General features: G+C 40.3%; 2 protein-coding genes and 1 gene segment (V, D, J or C); all 3 read left to right on the top strand.

The window, feature by feature from the left end:
* The window catches only part of LOC122203332 (immunoglobulin lambda-1 light chain-like), a 614,033-nt gene that overhangs the window by 162,269 nt on the left and 428,363 nt on the right, over positions 1-23,401 (top strand). The gene's annotated exons all lie outside the window — the stretch shown is intronic.
* LOC122203331 overlaps positions 1-23,401 on the top strand; it is an 803,799-nt gene that overhangs the window by 393,252 nt on the left and 387,146 nt on the right.
* Positions 1-23,401, top strand: part of LOC122203328 (immunoglobulin lambda-1 light chain-like) — an 814,466-nt gene that overhangs the window by 427,127 nt on the left and 363,938 nt on the right. The gene's annotated exons all lie outside the window — the stretch shown is intronic.

The raw sequence follows: 23,401 nt of genomic DNA, 5'->3' as shown, positions 1-23,401 counted from the left end.
AAGCCCTACCAGAGATTCCAGGGTCTGAGAGGTGAGACCAGCTACCGGAACCCAGGGGTCCCTGCCCGATTCTCTGGCTCCCTGGTTGGACAGAAGGCCGTCCTCACCATCACGGGGGCACAGTCAGAGGATGAAGCTGAGTATTACTGTGTTCTGTGGTTCAGCAACCATTACCACAGAGACAGAGGCAGATGGGGAAGTGAGACACAAACTCCTGGGCTCACCCTCTGCTCCCAATGTCACCCATCTTCGGTTCACAGATGATGCACCTGGCTAGTGTGGGCCCAGAGAGTTTGGTCTCCATGGTCACAGAGGAAGCAGTCAAATACATTGTTGTAAGTTTCAAAATGTTTCATTTTTAATCCACTATTTTTTTTATATAATAGTGTACTCATAAAAGCCAGTACAAAGATATATATCATCAATTGCCTGGTTATTGACAGAAGTAGCAAAATAAAAACTTACACACACACACACTCTCTCTCTCTCTCTCTCTCTCTCTCTCTCTCTCACCATACCAAGTTCTGATACAGGCCAGCCAGCATTTAATTACCAAAAGAAAAGTTTCATACTATACAGCTGTTGACTCCATGTGTAATGATAAACTTAACAGGAAAATATATAAGGTGACACTTAAGGGAAACAAGGAAGTAATCACACCTCCCTCTTACTGACTTGAAGGAAAGTCTAAAATAAAATAAAATGAAAACAATCCAAAACAATAGGGCCAATTCCAAAATATAGTAACAAATGCAAAAATTTAATGTAAGTATGAGATGACTTATACTCTAGGGAATGCAGTTTCTTTCCCTGCCTCTTAATCCAATTTACAAAACTGATCTCTGTCTTGGAGGTAGGAAAGAAGTTTAGAAAAGAAAAGCAGGGGCTCCTGGGTGGCTTAGTTGGTTAAGCGTCCAACTTTGGCTCAGGTCATGATCTCATGGCTTGTGAGTTCAAGGCCCACGTTGAGATCTGTGCTGACAGCTCTGAGCCTGGACCCTGCTTCAGATTCTGTGTCTTCCTCTCTCTCTGCCCTTCCCCCCCCCCCCCTCTCTCTCTCTCTCTCTCTTTCTATCAAAAATAAATCTTAAAAAATTTTAAAAAAAGAAAGAAAAGAAAAGCAGCCCACCACTGGCCACTCTGCCCTCTGTGCATGTTCCCTACAGAGACTCCAAAGTTCTCCGTGGTGTTTACTGCAGAGCTCTAATGGGTAGGCAGGACAATGGGAAGGTTGGGGACTGGATTGACACAGAGCAAGAATCTGCAGGGAAGGTACGTTAGAGAGGCAAGCATCATTTCTCTCTAAATCAAGTCTACTTCCCCCATGATTGATCTTTATTTCTTTCCCCAAAAATATCTTCAAAAAGAGCTGCAAGGTAAGGTTTAAAATTATGAAAGAATAAGATATCAAGGAGTTTTGGATAGGTGAATAATTGCAGAATGGATATATCAAAATATTTTACACAATGGAAGCAGATAAGCAGACCCTCATTGCAAATTGATATGACGAAATGGAAATTTTTAAATCTCTGTGCCTGTCAAGGAGGATCCGCATGAGTTATGAGCCAGTATTCACTACAGCATCCCAGAAGAACACAGGGTTGAGGTTCCCAAGGGCTGAGTATAAATCATAAAGAAACAAGGCCCCTGGTCAAGAGTTTTAATAAGGATCAGTTGGACCTTTAGGTCCCTTGCCTAAATTAATATATTCTATTGATTGTGCCTCACACACCACACTGGGTAGGCCCAGGTATGTTAGCACAGGTAACTCAGATCCCCCTTCAAAGAATTGCTTTTTGCCCCTGCTATTGTGAGGCCTCAATGTTCAGCTTCAAGCTGTCAGCTGTTTAAGGGTTAACTTCATCTGCAGAGTGACATGCTGATCCCCAAGAGTCCCACATTCAATGAGGGTATAAATGCCAGGTAAGTTGACATTGCAGCAGAGATACCAACCTCAAGACACAGCCTTTCTCCTGGGGAGCCATATTTGAGAATGCATATTCACCCTAAAGCATAATTAATTTATGGTGTTTTGCCCTGAATTGAAAAATCATATGGTTCCTGGTACTAAAGGGTACAAGTAGAAGTCCCTCTCTTCATCACAACTGGTGATCCACTTGGGGAGTATGTGTGTTAATTCCCTAAAACTCTGAGCTGTATGGGTGTGGAGGTCATGATTCTTACACATAAATGCATACATGAGAAGACACAGCAAGAGTTGCAATAAACTTTAAGTTCAGCTCTGGGTCACTTGACACCCTCTGTGACAATAGAACAACAGGCAAAGAAAGAAGCCACCAAATGGGAAAGAACAATTGAGGCTGATCATCAGGATACAGTAGAGAAAATTCTGTGGCTCTCATGAATGGTATCTATCAACATGTCTTCTTGGTCTAATTTGGGCGATAAGTAGATAGATCCAACAATATAGCCTGAGAAAGACATGGTGATTGGGTTCACACTCGGGAATAAGAGTCTGGGTAACCCCACCAGGGAAGTCACCTGGACTAGCCAAAGTTGAGGCAAATATGAGTGGTGGAGACAGAGGACAATTAACATTGGTTATATTCTTGAGACCACCTTCAGCAGTAGGAACTGCATTTCATCCCACTGAATGACCTCTTTCAAGTTTCCATCTGGAAAAGAGACCAAAACACATCCAGGAGGAATTGTTCCCAAGACTCACTGTATGAAGCCTGGGGATCTGAGCATGGATATGAGGTGGACCTATAATGGATGTAGTGATGCCCTGTCATAACTCCCCATTCTAGGACTAAACCATGCCTTCTCCAGCAACTGAGTGTAACCAGCCAACAGGTCTCCACTGAATCATGCTATGAGACTAAGCCTTGGGCAGGGGATCACCCAAGGCCATTAACTCTTCTAGCTGCAGCTTGTATTCAAAGACTGATGGATGCATAGTTACCAGGCCCTACCCCTCTCATCGCACTTCAGGATCCTGGGGAGACTTCTCAACTCTAGAGCCCATCATAGTAGTGTCTATTTTGTTGCAACTGCATCACAACCTTTGCCTCTGACCAATCATGCCTTCTTCACTCCTCCACATCTGCTTATCCTGGGAGAGTTCCCCATAATCTTTGTGGAAAATCTTGTCATCTGAAAGTCAAGAAACTACAGGTATTTCAGAAAATTTGGACCAGAGAATGGCTTCTCCACATACTCTCCAACTGAGGGGAGGTGGAGATCAGAGTCCTAATGGATAGGGAAAATGGCATGAGCTATCCATTCCCCCATGAGTAGTAAATACTCAGCTTATTTATGGGAGGGTCACAAATGCCTATGAAACATACCTACACCTAATAAAGGATAGAGGAATAACTTATTTTACTGTACTTTGCTTTATTACACTTCACAAATATATTGCATTTTTACAATTTGAAGTTTTGTGGCAACCTTACATTGAGCAAGTTTATTGGCACCATTTTTCCAACATTTGCTCACTTTATGTCTCTGTGTCACATTTTGTTTGTTAATTTCAAACTTGTTAATTATTATTTTATTTGTTATGATGATCTGTGATTACTATTGTAACTGTGCTGGTGCACGACGAACCCTGCCCATATAAGATGGCAAACTTAATTGAAAAATGTATATGTTCTGGCTGCTGCACCAGCCAGCCATTCCCCCATCTCTCTCACTCCCCTTGGGTCTCCCTATTTCCTGATTCACAACAATACTAAAATTAGGCCACTTAACAACTCTACAATGGCCTCATCATGTTCAAGTGAAAGAATTGCACATCTCTCACTTTAAATCAAAAACTAGGAATGATTAAACATAATGAGGAAGACATGTCAAAAGTCAAGATAGACTGAAAACTAGGTTTCTTGTGCCAAACAGTTGGCCAAGTTGTGAATGGGGGAAAAAAAGTTCTGAAGGAAATTGAAAGTTCTACTCCAGTGAATACACAAATGACAAGAAAGCAAAACAGCCTTATCATCATCTGGAGAAAGTGTGAGTGGTCTGGATAGAAGATTGAACCAGCCACAACATTCCTTTAAGCTACAGCCTAATCCAGAGGAAGACCCTAACTCTCTTCAATTCTGTGAAAGCTGAGAGAGGTGAGAAAGCCGCAGAAGAAAAAGTCTGAAGCTAGCGGAGGTCGGTTCATGAGGTTTAAGGAAAGAAGCCATCTCCATAGCATAAAAGGCAAGAAAAACTATCAAGTGCTAATATATAAGCTGCTAATATATAAGTAATATATATAGTATACTTATAATATACTTATAGTGTATAAGTATAGTATACGTATAATATACTTAGAAGTATGTAAGTATACTTAGAGTATACTTATAATATATAAGTAATATATAAGCTAATATATAAGCTGCTAATATATAAGATCACTAATACATAAGTGATCCAGAAGATCTAGCCAAGACAATTCATGAAGGTGACTACACTAAACAGTGATTGTCAATGTAGATGAAACAGCCTTCTATTGGAAGAAGATGATGTCCAGTATTTTCATAGTTCGAGAGGAGAAGTGAGTGCCTGGCCTCAAAGTGTCAAAGGACAGGCTGACTGTCTCATTAGGGCTAATGCAGTTGTTGACTTAAATTGGAGCCAATGCTCATTAACCATGCCAAAAATCCTATGGCCCTTAAGAATTATGCTAAATCTATTCTACCTGTGCTCTATAAATGGAACATCAAGTGGATGGCAGCACATTTGTTTACAACATGGTTTACTGAATATTTTAAACCCACTGTTGAGATCTGCTGCTCAGAAAAACAGATTCCTCTCAAAATATTACTGCTCATTGACAATGTGCCTGGTCACCCAAGAGTTCTGATAGAGATGTACAATGAGATTTATGTTGTTTCATGCCTGCCAGCACAACATTCATTTTGCAACCCATGGATCAAGGAGTAATTTGACTTTCAAGTCGCATCATTGAAGAAATGTTAAAGACATCAAATAGATACTAGTGATTCCTCTGATGGATCTGGATGAAGTAAATGAACAGCTTTCTGGAAGGGATTCACCATTCTAGATGCTGTTGAAAACATTCATGACTCTTGGGAAGAGGTCAGAAGAGCAACATGAACAGGAGTTTAGAAGGAGTAGATCCCAACATTCACACATGACATTGAGGGGTTCAAGACTTCAGTGGAGGAAGTAACTGCAGATGTGGTACATATAGTAACAGAACTAGAATTACAAGTGCAGCCTGAAGATGTGACTGAATTGTTACAATCTCATGATAGAACTTCAACGGATGAGGAGTTGTTTCTTATGGATGAACAAAGAAATTGAGGCTTTTGAGGTGGAACTTACTTGGGTTTGAGATGGAACCTGGTGAAGATTTGTGCAGTGTGTTGAAATGACACCAAAGGATTGAGAATGTTACACAAGCTTACTTACAAAGCAGCAGCAGGTTTTGAAGGATTGGCTCCAACTGTGAAAGAAATTCCACTGAAGGTAAAATGCTATCAAAACAGCATCACATGCTATAGAGAAATCGTTCTTGAAAAAAGTCACTCAACACAGAAAACTTCATTATTGTCTTATTTTAAGAAATTGCCACACCCCAACCTTTAGCAACCACCTCCCTGATTGGTCAGCAATCATTAACATTGAAGCAAGACCCTCCACCAGCAAAAAGATGATGACTTGCTGAAAGCTCACATGATGGCTAGCACTTTTTAGCAATAACATATTTTTTAATTAAGGCATGCATGTTGTTTTTTAGACATAATGCTATTGCACGCTTAATTCACTACAGTGTCATGTAAACATAACTTTTATATGTACTGGGAAACCAAAAAATTCACTTGACTCACTTTACTGAGATATTCGCTTTACAGCTGTGGTCTGGAAATGAACTGGCAATATCTCTGAGATACACCTATATTAGATTTGGCAATGATTTCTTAGATATGACACCAAAAATAAAGGCAAAAAAGGAAAAAGAAAACAGATAAATTGGACTTTATCAAAATTAAAATGTATGTGCACCAAAGGACACTAACAACAGAGTGAACAAGCAATTTACAGAATAGGAAGATATTTGTATATCTTATATCTGATCAGAGATCAGTATCCAGGCTATATAAAGAACAACAAAATAAAAATGATTACAGCATGGGCAATGGACTTGAATGACATTTCTCCAAAGAAAATATACAAGTGTCCAAGAAACATTTGACAAGTTGCTCTATGCCATTAGAGCATAATGGTATAAATCATTAACCATAAACCATGAAGGAAATGTAAATCAAAATCACAATAATCTACCACTTCACATCCATTATCATGGTATTGCCAAAGAATAGAAACTAACAAGTGTTAAGAAGGATATGCAGAAACTGGAACCCTTGTATATTGCCGGTGGGAACATAAAATTGTGCAGCCACTGTGGAAGAGAGTATGGCGGTTCCTCAAAAAGAATTAAACCAAAAATTACTGTATGATCCAGAAATTTCACCTGAGTACATACCCAAAATAATATTAAGCAGGGTCTTATATTTGTACACCCATATTCATAAAAGCACTATTCACAGCAACTAAAAGGTGGAAGCAATCCAAGTGTCCATTGAAAGATGGATGGATAAACAAAATATGGTATATATATATGCAATGGAGTATTTTTCTGCCTTAAGAAGGCAGGAAATTCTGGGGGCCCCTGGGTGGCTCAGTTGGTTGAGCGTTCGACTTCAACTCAGGTCATGATCTCACAGTTTGTGGGATCAAGCCCCTCATCGGGCTCTGTGCTGACAGCTGGGAGCCTGGAGCCTGCTTCGGATTCTGTGTCTCCCTCTCTCCCTGCCCCTCCCCCACTCATGCTCTGTTTCTCTCTTTCAAAAATAAGTAAAAATGTTAAAAAAATTTTTTTAAAAACGCAGGAAATTCTGATGCATGCTACAATGTGGATGAGCATTGAAAACACTATGCTAAGTGAAATAAGCCAGTTACAGAAGGATAAACACCATATCATTCTACATACATGAGATCTCTAGAGTAGTTAAATTCATCAACACATAAAGTAGAGTGCTGGTTCCTAGGTACTGGAGGAGGGGAGAATGGGCAGGCACTGTTTGATTGATATGGAATTTCATTTTGGAAGATAAAAAGTTCTGGAGCTGGGTGGTGGTGATGGTAATGGAGTGCGACAAAGTGAATTTACTAATGCCACTGAATTGTGCACTTAAAAATTGTTAAAATTTTAAGTTTTATGTTATGAATGTTTTACCACAATAAACATTGTGGTAAGAGAGAGATTTATATTTGCTGCAGTTTGTCTACTTCCAAAAGCAGTGGAAAAATACAAGACTAAGAAGGTGTGCTTGAGTGTCCAGGATATCTTTCCATTTATGCTGGTCCTGCAGCATCTTAACAGGCCAAGACACTTGGAGTTGCCTCATAACAGGTGACCCAGAATGATGTCACAGATGTCACAAAACAAACTGATGTGAGTCTGGACCCTGAAAAGTCTGAAGAGTCCCCCAAAGTCTGAAGGTACCCCAAAATACCCTCGACTCTGACACCAGTTGCAAATTCAGGGGTCCCCCAGGTCACCTCAGTTTTGATAATTCCCCAGAAGGACTCAGATAATTCACTGAAACCTGTTGTACCCATAGATATGGCTTATTACCACAAAAAAGATGCAGATTAAAATCAGCCAAAGGAAGAGGCACGTGGGCTGGGTCCAAGAGAATTCCAAGCAAAAGCTTCCATTTGTCTTCTCCCAGTGGAGTCATAGACTGTGCTAACTTCTCCTGGCACCAATGTGTGATACTATGCATGGAGCACTGCCAACCAGGAAAGCTTCCCCAACCTTGGTATCCATAGTTGGGTCGGGATGCCTAGTCCTGAAGACTTAGCAGATCATTCACACAGCTGACTTTAGTCTCTACTGAATTCACAGTAAAAGCTTTAACACTCAGTCTTTAGTGGCTTCTTTTTTAAAGTTCTCTAAAGTAAATTATTAAAATAATTCTGACTTAAAGCTGTTTATTCAATGTAAGGTTCAAATTAATAACTTCCTTAGAGTCACCTGGTCATGAAACAATTCCTTTAATCACTCTGAACACTCAGATCAGAAATTAAGACCATGTAACACTAAAATTGATACTGGGTGGGGTGGGTGGTGCCTGGCTGGCTCAGTCGGCAAAGCATGTGACTCTTGATCTCAGGGTTGTGAGTTCAAGCCCCAGGTTGGGTATAGAGATTAATTAAAAATAAAATCTTGGGGTCCCTGGGTGGCTCAATTAGTTAAGCTTCCTGCTCTTGATTTCAACTCAGGTAATGATCCCAGGGTTGTGGTATCCCTGTGTTGGGCTCTGCACTGAGCATGAAGCCTGCTTAAGATTCTCTCTCTCTCTCTCTCTCTCTCTCTCTCTCTGCCCCTACCCACCCCCCACACTCTCTCTCTCTCAAATAAAATAAAATCTTTAAAAAAATAATAAATAAAACAAAATAAAATAAAATAAAATAAAATAAAATAAAATAAAATAAAATTGACACTGAGGTGGGATCTTCAACAACTGGAGAAAGAAATACAAACAGGAATGAGTGAAGAAGAGACAGCAATGAGTGTGCAATGGCTTGTCAAATACAGTTGCAATGTCAAAAACGTAAATCAATAGTTATTTGTTAAATGAATGAGACCATACACCCTCAGCACAAGGAGGCCACCAGGGGACACTGTGGATCTTCTCAGAGGACTGGCAGAAACCCAAGTTTTTCCAATTTAATGGACCCTGAACAGTTGCTCACTGGCCTGTGAGCAGCTCAGAGCAGCTGTTTCCTCCCAAGAGGTAAATCCACAGCACACAGCCACCCCTGGCCCACACCCTAACCATGTAGTAGCTGTCAGGGCTGAAGACCTATGCAGTGGAAGAGGATGATAAAGGGCTTGGATTTGCATAACGCAGCATTCAAACACACCCCTTTCACACACCATGCTCAGTAGGGGATAAAGAACCATCAGAGTCCAGCCTCTGCTCTGGGGCAAGGGGTCTTTCCAACATCTGCACCATGGCTTGGACTCCTCTCCTCCTCCTCCCCCTCCTCCCCCACTGCCCAGGTTCATGGAGATTTCAGAAGCTAGCCTTTGAAGTGATCCCTCTGCCTTTATTCTTCATTCCTAACATGTGTCTATTTTCATTTCAGGGATCAGTTCCCAGGCTGTGGTGACTCAGGAGCCCTCACTGACCGGTCCCCAGGAGGGACAGTCACTCTCACCTGTGGCTCCAGCACTGGAGCAGTCACTGATTCTCTCACTATCCATACTGGTTTCAGCAGAAGCCTGGCTAAGCCCCCAGGACATTGATTTACAACACAAACAGCAAACACTCCTGGACCCTTGCCGGTTCTCAGGGTCCCTCTTTGGAGGTAAAGCTGCCCTGACCCTCACGGGGCCCAGCCTGAGGACCATGCTGAGTACTACTGCTGGGTGGTATACGGTGGTGGCCTGAGGCACAGTGGCAGATTCAGATAAGAAACAAGGACAAAAACACACCCCAGCCTTCGTGAAAAAAAGATCACATGATCAGACACATCAACTTTCAAGCAGCCTAAATGTGGACCATCTATTGAAAGGTGAAGGCAAGGGTCTGGATTGACTCCTATAACTACCTAAGCCCTAAAGTGGAAGGAAAACATGAATGATTTGGAAGGAACTGATTCAGGAAAAACAAAGTCCAATTATTTCATAATTCGAAGATTATAATCAGATCTAAGGAATGAGATCAAACATATTTCCTCCAAAAAGGAGCATCCTCCATGACACACTTTGCTGACCAAGTGCAAACAGAAGGAACACTCTGCATGTACTAAACATGTATTTAAGTGGGTTGCATTTAATGCAACACACATGTATAAAATCCCAAGTATTAAAAATTACCCCATTTTCCAAAAAGGTTCTTTATGCCAAAACTTTACTAATATCAATATAACTATAATCAATATAACTATACTTCTAAATTTGGATGCATTCTTTAATTTTTGTTCTCGATATTCCCACAATTGTTATCAAACCTTGCCTTCATATTTCTGCATTTTATATACAGCTCCTGCCATATAAGATTAATGTAGTAATGGGGAACTTGGGTGGGTCAGTTGGTTAAGTGTCCGACTTCAGCTCAGTCATGATTTCATGGTTCAGTGAATTCGAGCCCCACATTGGACTCTGTGCTGTCAGTGCAGAGCCCACTCTGGATCCTGTGTCCTTCTCTCTCTGCCCCTCCCCCACTAATGTGCGCGCGCGCGCTCTCTCTCTCTCTCTCAAAAATGAAAACACACACATCCTTTGGGATGCACTTACACACTCAAGGAGCTCTTTGTAAGAAGAGCTCAATAATCCCTTCTTTGTCACACAAAAGTGTGGCTGTATATCCCACTCTTCCTAGCTATTGGTGGACATGTGACAAAGTCCTAGCAAATGAAGTACAATATAACTGTGCTATAGAACTTTGGGAAGTCTTCTTTTAAAAAACAGGTGAGCTCTGCTTTTGGTATATCTGTATGAGCTCCTCCTAGACAGAACCTTATGCAAATATCAACTATGCCTTCCAGGGAAAAAAGTATTAAAAAGCAACTATCTGAACACCTGACAATGAAGAAAATGCAGGGAGTTAATGGATGGAAATTTAAATTTTTTTAAGGGTATGGTGAGACAGAGTCCCCAATTTTTATGGCTGTTAGCCTGGAGTTAGCATGGATTGGCAAGGCTAAAACTCCTTAAGTAAACCCATAGTCTAACTGTCTTGAAGAAACAGTCAACAGACTTCAGAGCCACTGGAAAGGAAGGGGGGAATTCTATAAAGAAGAGGGTGCAGAGGGGGAAACTGACATTTGTGTATAATTTCTGCCTAAATCTCTGGCTCATCTCTGAATCTGGGATGTGGTGGGCAGTTCCCAAGAAGCCTAAATGAAGAAAAAGATTGACTGAGATTTGAGTTGCCTACCATCCAAGAGACAGGGTCTTCAGTATGACCTCAATCAAACTATTGCCTGCTTTAAAAAATCAAAATTATTGGGGCATCTGGGTGGCTTAGTCAGTTGAGCGTCTGACTTTGGTTCAGATCATGACCTTGCAATTCATGGGTTCGAGCCCTACATCAGGCTCACTGCTGTCAATGTGGAGCCTGCTTCAGATCCTCTGTCCCCTTCTCTCTCTGACTCTCCCCTGTTCATGCTCTCTCTCTTTCAAAAATAAATAAACTAAAAAAAAAAATCAAAATTACTTAGAGGACTATAATGGATCTGACATCAACGCAATATAATGTTCATGAAGTTCCAAATACAATTTCAAATTATTTGGCATCAAAGAAATGTGGTTAGTGAGCTTGAGGATCTCAGGCTGATTGAGGAAAAGGGCAAACAAAAAGTGCTGGAACAAGAGGACAGTAACACACAGAGAAATTTATTTGGGTGGCACTTAGAAAGGTCAGGTGAGCAGGAAGTCCCTTACTGCAGTAACCCTTCCAGAAAGAATGGCACAGGGCCAACACCCAGAAAAGTAAAGTAAAGAATTCCCAGGTAGAAAGGGAATCAGAGAAGGGCTTACATGTCTAGGAGATGTCATTCAGCAACACAGCCAGGAGTCTCCAGGTCAGATAGCTAGAAGGCAGTTTGGGATCTTTTATAGTACAAGGATTTTCTCATCTATGGCTAGCAGATGTTGAATGCAGGCTCGTGGGGCAGGCAAAGCAGGCAGGCTCTAAATGGCAAAATACATGCTTATTTGATCTATATTTAAAGCCACTGGATGTGTAAAACCTAATTTTGGTGCAGGCAGGGTAATGGCCATAGCCCTTCCTGAAGAAGAAAACAACATAGGGGCCAATATACTGAGCCCCTCTTTAACCCATTTACATAACAACTAGATTCTAACAAGTAGAATGCAGAAGTGACAGAATGTGACTTCTGATACTAGGTTATTAAAAAAAGAATAGTAGCGTGACTTGGTTGCTGTCTCTTGCTTTCTCTTAGATCATCTGTCCTATGGGAAGTAAGATACCCTGCTCAACACAACCCCATGGAGAAGACCACATGGTAAGGAACCAAGGCCTGCCCATAGCCAGCCCCATGAGAAAGCAGATGCTACTGCTGCAGGCAAGCCTTCAGTTGTCTGTGGCTCCTACTGACAGCTCACCTACAATTGAACACTAAGCACTTTAGCAAGTTCTCAGGGGTGTGTGTGTGTGTGTGTGTAAGTTGATTTATTTATTTTGGACTGGAGAGGCAGAGAAGGAGGGAGAGAGAGAGAATCCCAAGCAGGCTCTGAGCTATCAGTACAGAGCCCGATGCAGGGCTCAATCTCATGAACCGTGAGATCATGACCTGAGCCGAAATCAGGAGTTGGACCCCTAACCGACTAAGCCACCTAGGTACCCTTCTCATTTCTTTTTGGTTCCACTCCCAGTGTCCAACCCACACAACCTCACGTCACATGTATTGTGTATTATTTTACATCCAGGTTGATATGAAAATGTTCTTTTATTCTTCCCTCCCTTCATTCTTCCCTTCCTCTCTCCCTTTCTATCTTCCTTCCATCCTTTTTGCCTTTTGCCCTTGCTTTATTTGATAATAAATCCATAAACTAATTCCTTATCCTTAATTCCTATATCTCTTGCACTTCTTCATTTATTGATCTATTTCAACGAGTATTTATGAATATCCACTATGAGTTAGGCCACGTTCTAGGTGCTGAGGATACAGACCAATGACCTCATGGAGAATATGTTTTCAGAGAGAGCAGAGATATATTGTGTAGTATGTTACAAGGTAGTAAGTTCCATGGATAAAAAATAAAGCAGAGAATGGGAATAAAAAATGACATGGGGATATTTGTGCAAAACCTTGAGGAGGAAGATATGCAGGGCCCTGAGGACCACTATAAGTCTTTTGATGAAACATATCCTCTTTATCCTTTGTTTCTATTATTTTTCCTTATTGTATCTTTGAGAACATTACACATATTTTTTAAATATTTTTAAAAAGTTTATTTATTTATTTTGAGAGGGACAGGGGATGGACAGAGAAAGAGGGAGAGAATGAATCCCAAGCAGGCTCTTCACGGTCAGCACGGAGCCCAATGTGGGGCTTGAACCCACAAACTGCAAGATCATGACCTGAGCCGAAATCAAGAGTCATTTGCTTAACTGACTGAACCTACAGGAGCCCTGAGAACATTACACTTATTTTAAATCTTGACATTCTAGGAGCACCTGATTGGTTCAGTTAGTAGAGCATTCGACTCTTGATCTCAGGGCCTTAAGTTCAACCCCCATGATGGGCGTGGAGCCTACTTTAAACAAACAAACAAATAATCAATCAATCAATCTTGATGCTCTAATTCTAATTCATGTTGTTAAAATGTGGAGTTGATGCCTCTTTTTACACAGTGTGTACGTTTCTATAGGTGTCTTTTTATTTTCTTGACCGTTCTACAGGCATATCAGTTATTCAGATTAGAAAAGTACAAGGAGGGTGCCCAGTCATTAAGCATCTGACTTTGGTTCAGGTCATGATCTCACAATCTGTGAACTCGAGTCCCACATGGGGTCAGCTGGAGCCCCACTTCAGGTGAGCATGAGCCCTGCTTGGGGTAAAAACACAAGCCCTGCTTTGGATGAGCCCCACCCTTCTCTCTTTCTCTCTCTGTCTCTCCCCTCAATCACTTGTGCCCTTTCTCTCAGAAAAAAACAAACAAACAAACAAACAAAAGAAGAGGAGAAGGCACTGAAGTCCAGGATGGTGTTACTTCTATGAATTTGAGTAAGGAGGAGTGATCTGCTCAGAAACAGAGCCCCGGCAAGGTTATAGTGAAGTAGAGTCCACCCTTTTCTGTTGTTTTTGCCCCTCTAGGTGACTACTGACTCCAGCCCCTATCTCCCTTTCTCTCCTCTTGAGATTGATGTTTTTACAACCAGTTGATCTTTTTTTTCTTGTAAATTTAGGGCCTAGGGGAGGATGAGTGTAAGAAGAAATACTTAAACGCTGCCCGCTGCCCCTTGTTAGGCTGCAAATCCACTTTGGCCTGAGCTGGGTTTGTTTTGTTTTGTTTTGTTTTGTTTTGTTTCCTTTCTTAATCTCTCAGTGGTAAAGCCAGGGAAGCAAGTGGGAGAAAAAAGAGCCTAACTCAAAAGCTGCTTTGCAAACTTTTGCTCTCACAAAGAAATTTGGCTCCCTAGTCCTATGCCCAAAATTGCTGTTTTCTCTATGTAAACAAGGACTCTATGCCCTGATTCCCCTTCTGGTCCCCCTTCTCTTGTAAACAAAACAAAACAAAAACATTGTTTCCACAGATTGGTGCTTGCTTCTCTCTTCTGAGGTCTTTCCATGGAGGAGTGGGCGTTATGGTTTGATATTCTACCCCCCATCCTTCCCCACACCACCACCACCACCACCCCTGCCCTGGCTCTCCCATTCATTCTTCAGACCTCTGCAGAAGGACTTCCTTGTTTGTTATCTCCTCAGGTACTCTCCTTAATGTCAGGAAACAGCTTCTAATTGGCAACTTCATAGATGCATTTTACTTTTCATCTAACTTGCTCCCTCGCCATCCATTAAAAATACTGACATCTTCCTTGTTGAAACATCATTTCCTTTAAGTCCCAAGACAGGACCCTCTTCCTCCTTTCTCTCTGAGCTTACCCCACTCTTCTTTTCCTTTCCTTTTATCCAGCATCCCCCTGCATCCATATTTCATCTGTTTTCCTAAACTACAAGTGTGCTCCTGATCTTTCTCCTTGCAAAAGTCACATACACAATCTAAGACATCAAGTCCAAAATCCTAACTGAGATATTTTCAACCCTTTTCAGCCTCTGTGATCGAACTTCTCAGCCCTACCCTTGGGTCCAGCCAAGTCAAGTTACTTGACCTCTCCAGACAAGTTTACCCCACTTACTCATGTATTACAATAACCTATTTTCTGAGCTATATTTTTTTCCCAGTCTCTTCTCAAATAGACTCTAAATTCCAAGAGGGTAGAATTTGTCTTCAATTCATCTTCTGTTTGTAATAAAAATTTTATGAAGTTGAATGAATGTATGAACAAATGTAAAAATTGTTTAGTTTCCAAAGGCTCTATCATAGTAGCATCTCCATGACTGGAATCATCCTGATGTACCCCAGGAAAATCCAAACAATCATAACCTGTAATTTCAGAGATGGTCCAGAGGTGGTCATGCTGTTAGACCATAACCCCCTGCATGACAGGATATGTTGCCATTCTGCTCTCTGATACATTCTTCCTGATAGAATCCTGGAAGAATGTCTCCAGTACAGGAGCTGATGAGTTTTCATCCAGTGAATGAACTCAGACATGAATGTATTCTTGAATGGAAAGTTCCACCCTCAGGGTACACCCATCGATTGTTTTAGTAGGCAACTCTGCCGACAAGGGTGAAGAAAGAGTCCAGGACCAGGTATGTGAATCCCGGGTATAGGGAAAAACATTTCTTTTGTGCCTTCCTCGAAATATCTTAACACCCAAGTCTCAAAAAAGGTCTCATTAAAAGTGGCAGTAGTCAGGGCCTGTGAATGGCTTTCAGTGTTTATTTCAGTTCTTTAATCTTTGTGTATTTCCATCACTATCAGCAATTAACATGTCTCTACCATGATAAAAATTATTTGACAAAGTGATAGAGATGGAGGCCACATTAAGGATGCCAGGGAACAAGGATGGGAGAGTTATGCAGATATAAAGGGGTAGCATGAGGTGATTCCTTTGTCTTGCTGGAACAGTTCTGTATCTTGACTGTGATGGTGATTACACAAATGGAGACACAGGAAGAATTGTGTAGAAATACACACACACAAATGAATGCATGTAAAATATGGTGAAAAGTAGATCAGGTCTGTAGTCTAGTTAACAATACTGTACCAATATCAAGTTTCGGTTTTGATTATTTGATTATTTGATTATTATATGTTTCCAATTATGTCACCAATGTGGGAAGCGGAATAAGGGTACATACACAGTACTCCATGTACTATTTTTGCAACAACCTATGAGTATATGATTATTTTATTTGTTTGCTTGTTTGTTTTTAAGTAGGCTCCATGCTCAACGTGGGGCTTGAATTTACAACCCTGGGATTAAGAGTTGGATGTTCTACTGCCTGAGCCAGCCAGGCACCCACTATATGATTATTTTAAAATAATTTTTTTAATGTTTTTCAAGAAAATATAATCCAAAATTTGGAAATACAACAAAAAGGCAATTTATGACCCTGGAATGTCACACTAAATATTTTTTTTTAAATGGTCCCACATGCAGCCCAGAACATCTCCAAGACGATTGCCATATCATAGAACCATAATCTATCTCACTCCTGACAACCCTGTCATTAACCTACAGAATGAAAGTTTTCCCCAGGGCAGCCTCATGAAGGGTAAGAAATGAGCTGGTGATCAGGAACTTCACCTCCAGAGAAGAAGTGGATGTTTCTCCCCTGGTTTTTGAGGAGCCAGTTTAGGGTCCAGCACACCCCTATCCCACCGCCCAGTATCATGTGATGGTCCCTTCTGCTTCAGTCCCCCAACCGTTCTTGGATTAACAAAGCCTGACAAATGTTGGGGGGAATGATTTTCCTCCTTCCTGTGTTGGCCAGAAGTGTTGGGACAGTGTGATTTTGGAGTGATTTCCTACAGTGTTGGTTCCTCCCTCCAGGTTGGGAGGTGATAACCACCATCCCAGGAATTCTCAATGAATTTTTATTACTTAAAATAAATGAATGAATGAAATCAGTGAATGATCCCATCTGACCTTAAAAGATTTTTTATTTATTTTTTTAAAAAATTTTTAACATTTATTTATTATTGAGAGACAGAGAGAGAGACAGAGCATGAGCATGGGAGGGGCAGAGAAAGGGGGAGACACAGAATCCGAAGCAAGCTCCAGGTTCCAAGCTGTCAACATAGAGCCCTACGCGGGACTCCAACTCACAAACCACGAGATCATGACCTGAGCCAAAGTCAGATGCTTTACTGACTGAGCCACCCAGGCGCCCCAGACCTTAAAAGATTTTTTAAATTTTATTTGTCTAGGAATTGATTAGGGTCCAGGGTGCCTGGGGGTCTCAGTCAGTTGAGCATCCGACTTCAGCTCAAGTCATGATCTCGCAGTTCACAAGTTCCAGCCCTGCATCGGGCTCTGTGCTGACAGCTCAGAGCCTGGAGCCCGCTTTGGATACTGTATCTGTCCCTCCCCCGCTCATGCTCACTCTTTCTCCCTCTCTCTCAAAAATAAATAAACATTAAAAATTAAAAAAAAAATTGATTAGGGTACAGATATTTTATAACTGATAAATTTAGATTAGCAGGTAGAAAACAGATTAGAAGTAAAAAAGAAAGGATAATCCCAAGAGTTACAGTTTTAGGATTTTTCACCAGCTTTGTATATAATTTAGGAAACATACTTTAGCTATCTTATTTCAACATCCCCCCACCACCCAGACTATATAAATCCTATTTCTGTATATCCTTATTGAGTCAGCTTTACCATTCTGGTTGCTCCTTCATTAACAGGATACTTATATTAGGCATGTGCTCACTGTTTATGTGATAACTATGCTTTCAATAATATGAGAATTGTGCTTTCACAGTACTTGAATGTACCAATGAAATGTGCTCACCTCGTGAACAAATGAGTCACCTGGGTGGCTCAGTTGGTTAAGTGTCCAACTCTTGGTTTCAGCTCAGGTCATGATCTCATGGTTTGTGAGTTCAAGCCTGGCATGGGGCTCAGTGTTGCTGGTGTGGAGCCTGCGTGGGACTCTCTCCCTCTCTCTCTCTGCCCCCCCTCCTTGCTCTCTCTCTCTCTCTCTCTCAAAATAAATAAACTTAAAAAAAATTTTTTTAAAGAAAATAGTATTCATTTTCAGAGCTTATACATGCCAAAGCCTGATGACTTAACACATGCCTACTGTTCCCACAAATATAGATATCCTCTCCCGGAAAGTGCCAGCTTGTGCTATCATATTTTAATGACTTATTATTGCATAAAAAGTAAAATGTGTTACAGGAAACTTCCTTCTTGAAAATTCATTGTTACCAACAAAAGTCCGTAAAACATTTTTATGGAAGGGACCAATTTGACCTAATGTTCCTCATCAAAGTGAATCCTGAATTAAATCAGAGATTTAATTTTCATTCCAAAAAAAAGTGGGGAGGACATAAAAATTGGAAAGGAATAAGTAAAAATTGTCTCGATATTTTTAAGATATTAAGTATCTTCAAATTGGTATTGATATTCAAAGCAATCCCCAAATTCCAGTGAGTTGGCAGAAATTATTAAATTATTTTAAAGTTACATGGAAATCTGAAGGACCTATAATAGCCCTAATAATCTTGAAACTTTTTATAAGACTACAGTAATTAAGACTGTGTGGTATGGGTGTTTCAAAAATAAACCAACACTTTATACTATTGTATACTTTAAATTTGCTAAGACAGTATATCTTAAGACACACACACACAAAAGTAACTACTGATGGATGCATTAATGAACTTAATTGTGGTCTTTTCACAATATATACATATATCAAAACATCACATTGTACACTTTAAATATATATAATCGTATTTGTCAATTATACTTCAATAAGCTGGAGAAATAAATAAATGAATAACCTATATAGTCACTCGATCTTCAACAAAGACACCAATGAAAGTCAAAGGAAAAAGTGGTTCTTTTTAAATAAATGATACTAGAACAACTAGATATTTGTATTAGAAAAAGTAAAAAGGAAATTTAACTCTACCTCACACCATATACAAAATTAATTCAGTATGGATTATGGGCTCAAATGTGAAAAACAAAACAATAAAGCTTTTAGGGGAAAAAAAAAAAAAAGGAGAGAATATTTTCAAAACCTTACCGCAGACAAGGCATAAAGATACCAAGGATACAAGAAAAAATTGATAAATTAGACTTCATAAAAGGTAAAAGCTTCTGGGGCATCTGGCTGGCTCAGTCAGTAGAGCATGTGACTCAGTCTCAGGGCTATGTGTTCAAGCTCCACATTGGGCATAAAGCTTACTTCAGAGAAATTTAGGGGTCACCTGGGTGGCTCAGTCAGTTGAGCATTAAGCACCCGACTCTTGATTTCAGCTCAGGTCATGAGCTCACAGCTCTTAAGTTTGAGCCCTGCATTAGGCTCTGAGCTAACAGTGTGGAGCCTGCGTAGGATTCTGTCTCTCTTTCTCTGCCCCTCTCCAGCTCATGAACACACTCTCTCTCACTCACTCTCTCCATCTCTCTCAAAAATAAATACACTTAAAAAAATTTTTTAAAGCAATTAAAAAGAAATAATGGCTGATATTTGAAGAAAAAAAAAAAAGCCCAAGGAGTCATTTTTGGGGCACCTGGGTAGCTCAGGTGGTTAGGCATCCAACTCTTGGTTTCAACTCAGGTCATTATCTCACAGTTTGTGGGATCAATCCCTGCATCAAACTCCACACTGACAGCACAGAGCCTGCTTGGGATTCTCTTTCCTTCTCTCTCTGCCCCTCCCCTGCTTTCTCTCTCAATAAATAAGTTTAAAAAATTTTTTTAAGTAAAAGCTTCTGCTCATCAAAAGATACCAGTAAGAAAGTGAAAGGCAAGCTACAAGTTGTAGGGGAAAAAAAAATCAAAGGCATTAAAACAATATTTGTTAGTTGAATGAATGAACAGATGACCATCCATTCTCCCTATTTCCCATCACTACTCACATTGTCTTGAAGAAGCCCTCAGGTGGCACTATGCATTCCCTCAGAAGTAAGCACAGTCTGAAACAAACTCAGAGCTTAAAATTTAAAGGACTCTGGACTCATTGGCCATGTAAAAGGTTGCTTCATCAGGTAAACTTGTCTTCTGGTGAGGGTGCTGCTTTCTGAGCTAAGGACACAGTTGAGGAAGTAGTAAAGGGAACAGATTGACACAATACACCACACACATATCCCTCACCCAGGGCATTCAGGAGGGAATAAAAGAGCCAACAGAGAGCTCAGCATCAGCTGAGAAGCCAGCAGATCCTTGGGACATCTGCACCATGGCCTGGATCCCTCTCTTTGTCCTCTCTCTACTCATTCATTGTCTAGGTTCATAGAGATTTCAAAGACTGGTCTTTGGAGTGATCCCCTGATCCTGTTCTTCATTCCTACACTGCGTCTGTTTTCAGTTTTAGAGACTAGTTCTCAGGCTGTGGTGACTCAGGAGCCCTTCCAACCATCCCTAAGAGGGATAGTTACTGTCAGCTGTGGCTCCAGCACAGTAGTCATCACCAATGGTAACTATCCACGCTGGTTCCAGCAGAAGTCTGGACAAACACTGATTTATGACACACACAACCAACACTCAGGGACTCCCACACATTTCTCAGGCTTCCTCTTGGGGTCAAACTGCCCTCACCTTCTCAGGGGCTCAGCTCAAGGAGGAAGCTGAGTACTACCATATATGCTGGCATATCCTGGTGCTTGGCACAATGAAAGACCCAGATGAAGAATGGTGGCATGAGCCTGCCACCTGGCTGATTCTGGGCCCACATATTTATCAACCTGATTTGACTGACAAATGGATAGATATTTTAGCTCTCCAGAAAACCTAAATGTTGGCCACTTATAGAGAAAAAAGTCAAGGGAAGTGGGCTAAAATGATCCAGTGAATGTTTTAGGACGTGGGTCTAGGAAAAACAGAACCCCAAAATTTTGTCAATCTGTAGGGCACAATAGAAGCTGTAATACATGAAGTGTTTATGATCAATTCCCTTCCCCCCACCCCAAAAAAAAGCATGTAAGATATACTTCCAACTGCTCATTGGAGCAAACAAAATGAGGTCTTCATTTTATGTAAGTAAAGTTTTCAAAACAATGCAAGTTCACTGCATAAAATTTGTTAATATTTTTAAGGAGTGTTTTTTCCTACCCTGGGAAGACCAAATAGTTCAGAAGTTAGATTACTATAGAAGTTACTAGTTTAGTCTTTTTTTCCTTTAAGTTTCAGATCATACAAATGTATACAAAAATTGGTATCCTGCTAGTTTTCCTTCATACTACTGCAATCTCTCTTTAATATATGGGTGTGTGTGTGTGTGTACATATTCCAGCTAAAGCTGGAAGGACTTTGAGAAGTGTGTTAGTATAAGACTTAATAAAAACAAAAACTGGACTTTGAGAATGCTCCAGTGTGGCTTAAAAGGAAGTAAGGAACATGATATTAGAAAATTGAGAAAAGGGTTATGTAGTGGCAGAAAGTTTGGTAACACCATCACCTTCAGTTTATATGAAAAGGATAAAATGTACCTAATTAATTGACTCATCTGGCTAAGGAGATTTCCAGCCAGAGAGCTGGAAGTACTGCCTAGCTTCTTCTTGTTGGTTATAGTACAATATGAAGGGAAATAAAAAACAAGTTAAGGGAAGGACTGTTAAAACAGGAGCCAGAACTTGCGGGTTTTGAAAATTCCGTCTCTTCAGATGGCAAAAGATGCTGAAATTAATAGCTACCAAGCAAAGATCATAACCCAGGGCAATGAAGAAAGGTGATCTAAAGATGAGAATGGGGCTGTAAAATTCTTTGTTAAGGCTCAGAAGGACCAAAGGTGATGCTTCAGAGCACCATTCAGTCAGGTCAAGGCCCTCTAAATAGAGTTTAAGGGTGTGGCTCAAAGATCACCTCAAATCACACAGTGGGGCTTCTACTAAGCTTATGGGTGTTGTCTCTCAACATTCTCAGCAGAAAACCAAGAGAGTCATCCATACCTTGAAGAGATGTGTGGTTGTAGCTTTGGAGTGGAGTTCTTTGGCATGAACACCAATAAGATTAACAGGAGACACACAGTTTTCAATTTAGCTATACCCTTTCTTTCATAAAACCAAGTATGTCATAGGGCAGAATCAAGAATCCAGACATCAAAGCCAAGAGAATCTCCAGGCCTTGCATCCTAATCAATGAACTGCCAGCATATGTATACCTGGTGGGATTTCAGAATTGCCACTAACAAGTGACTCCCATCTCCCCTTCCCCTTTCTAAACAGGCATGTCTATGAAAGTTGTTCTGTGCCTGTCCCACTGCTGTTGGGTGGGCATGTAGGTGAGCAGGTAACTTATCTCTTTTGTTCACAGGTCTTCAGATTCAGGGAACTGTACTTGAGATACTGCAAATGAGGAATACCACCCAAGGACTTGATCTACAACTAGACCTGATTAAGATGATGAGATTCTAGACTTCAACTTTTGGAGGCCTTCTGAGGAGGTGAATGTATTTTGCACATAGGAAGTATGTAAACCTGGTGGTTTAAAATTATGCCCATAAATTCTTCCCTTCAAAGGTAAAGCTTAATTACCCTCCCCTTGATGTGTGCTAGACTTAGTGGCTCATTTCTAATGAACAGAATATTGTAGAAACAACAGAGTAAAATGTCTGAGATTAGGTCATAAAAGAGAGTCTAGCTTCCTTGCTCACTTCCTTCGAATATTTGTTCTAGAAGCTAGCTAGGCATGTCTTGAGAATACTTAGGTAACCCAGAAGAGAGGCTCATATGGAAGTATGAGGTTTTCTCCCAACAGTGAGCAAGGAATTGGGAGTTTCCTGTCAATAGCCATGTGAGTAAGCCATCTGGGAAGCAAATCTTCCAGTCTCATTCAGGTCTTCAGATGACTGCAACCTCATGGAACACCCAGAACATGTAATTTCCAGAACAACCCAACTAACTTGCTCCTGAATTTCCAACTCTCACAGTGGAAGAGTAAAAAAAAAAAAAAAATTAAGCTGTTAGTTTTGTGGTATAATTTGTTATACAGGAATAGACAATGAATATATCCCCAAATTTGGGCTCTGCCTTCAGTCCAGTTTTGACAAGAATCTTGCTGGGTCTGTTTATAGAAAATTCCCCACCATTGATATCTGATCACCCTTGATATCTGATCAAATTTCTTATTCTCTACTCTCAACATCATGAATAATTTTTCTTCAACATTTCCAAGTTTTATTATTAGGAATTTCTTTCAAATGAGTGTTTTCATGCTTTTACCTTTTATATTATATTCATTTTGGGGGAACAGATTTCTAGAATTAAAAGTTCATTATTTTTATATCCTTTTTTAATACCCCATGTAGTGATTTGAAAAGGATGTATACAAAGTCATTTAGTATGTACCCACACCCATACCCTAAAAGTTCCAAGGAAAACTTAATTCACAGTAAACTATAAATTTAAGACTAAAACATTCAGTCTGCAAATTCTCACACCTTTGGAATTAACTTACCAAAAGGTATACAGAATGAAAACTTTAATAAAAATGAAAGTATGAATCAAAATATTTAAGACTCAAAGCTGTAAACAAAGGTAGGCAAAGTTTAAATCCTTTATTAAACAAAAATAAAGCTGTTAAATGTCTTTATAAAAAAAAGAAGAATCCTAAAGAAAATAGAGGTGTCT

Source organism: Panthera leo, chromosome D3 (assembly GCF_018350215.1).
Source record: "Panthera leo isolate Ple1 chromosome D3, P.leo_Ple1_pat1.1, whole genome shotgun sequence".
Classification (NCBI taxonomy): domain Eukaryota; kingdom Metazoa; phylum Chordata; class Mammalia; order Carnivora; family Felidae; genus Panthera; species Panthera leo.
Note: the sequence above shows the minus strand (reverse complement) of the source record. Positions and strands in the feature narration are given on the sequence as shown.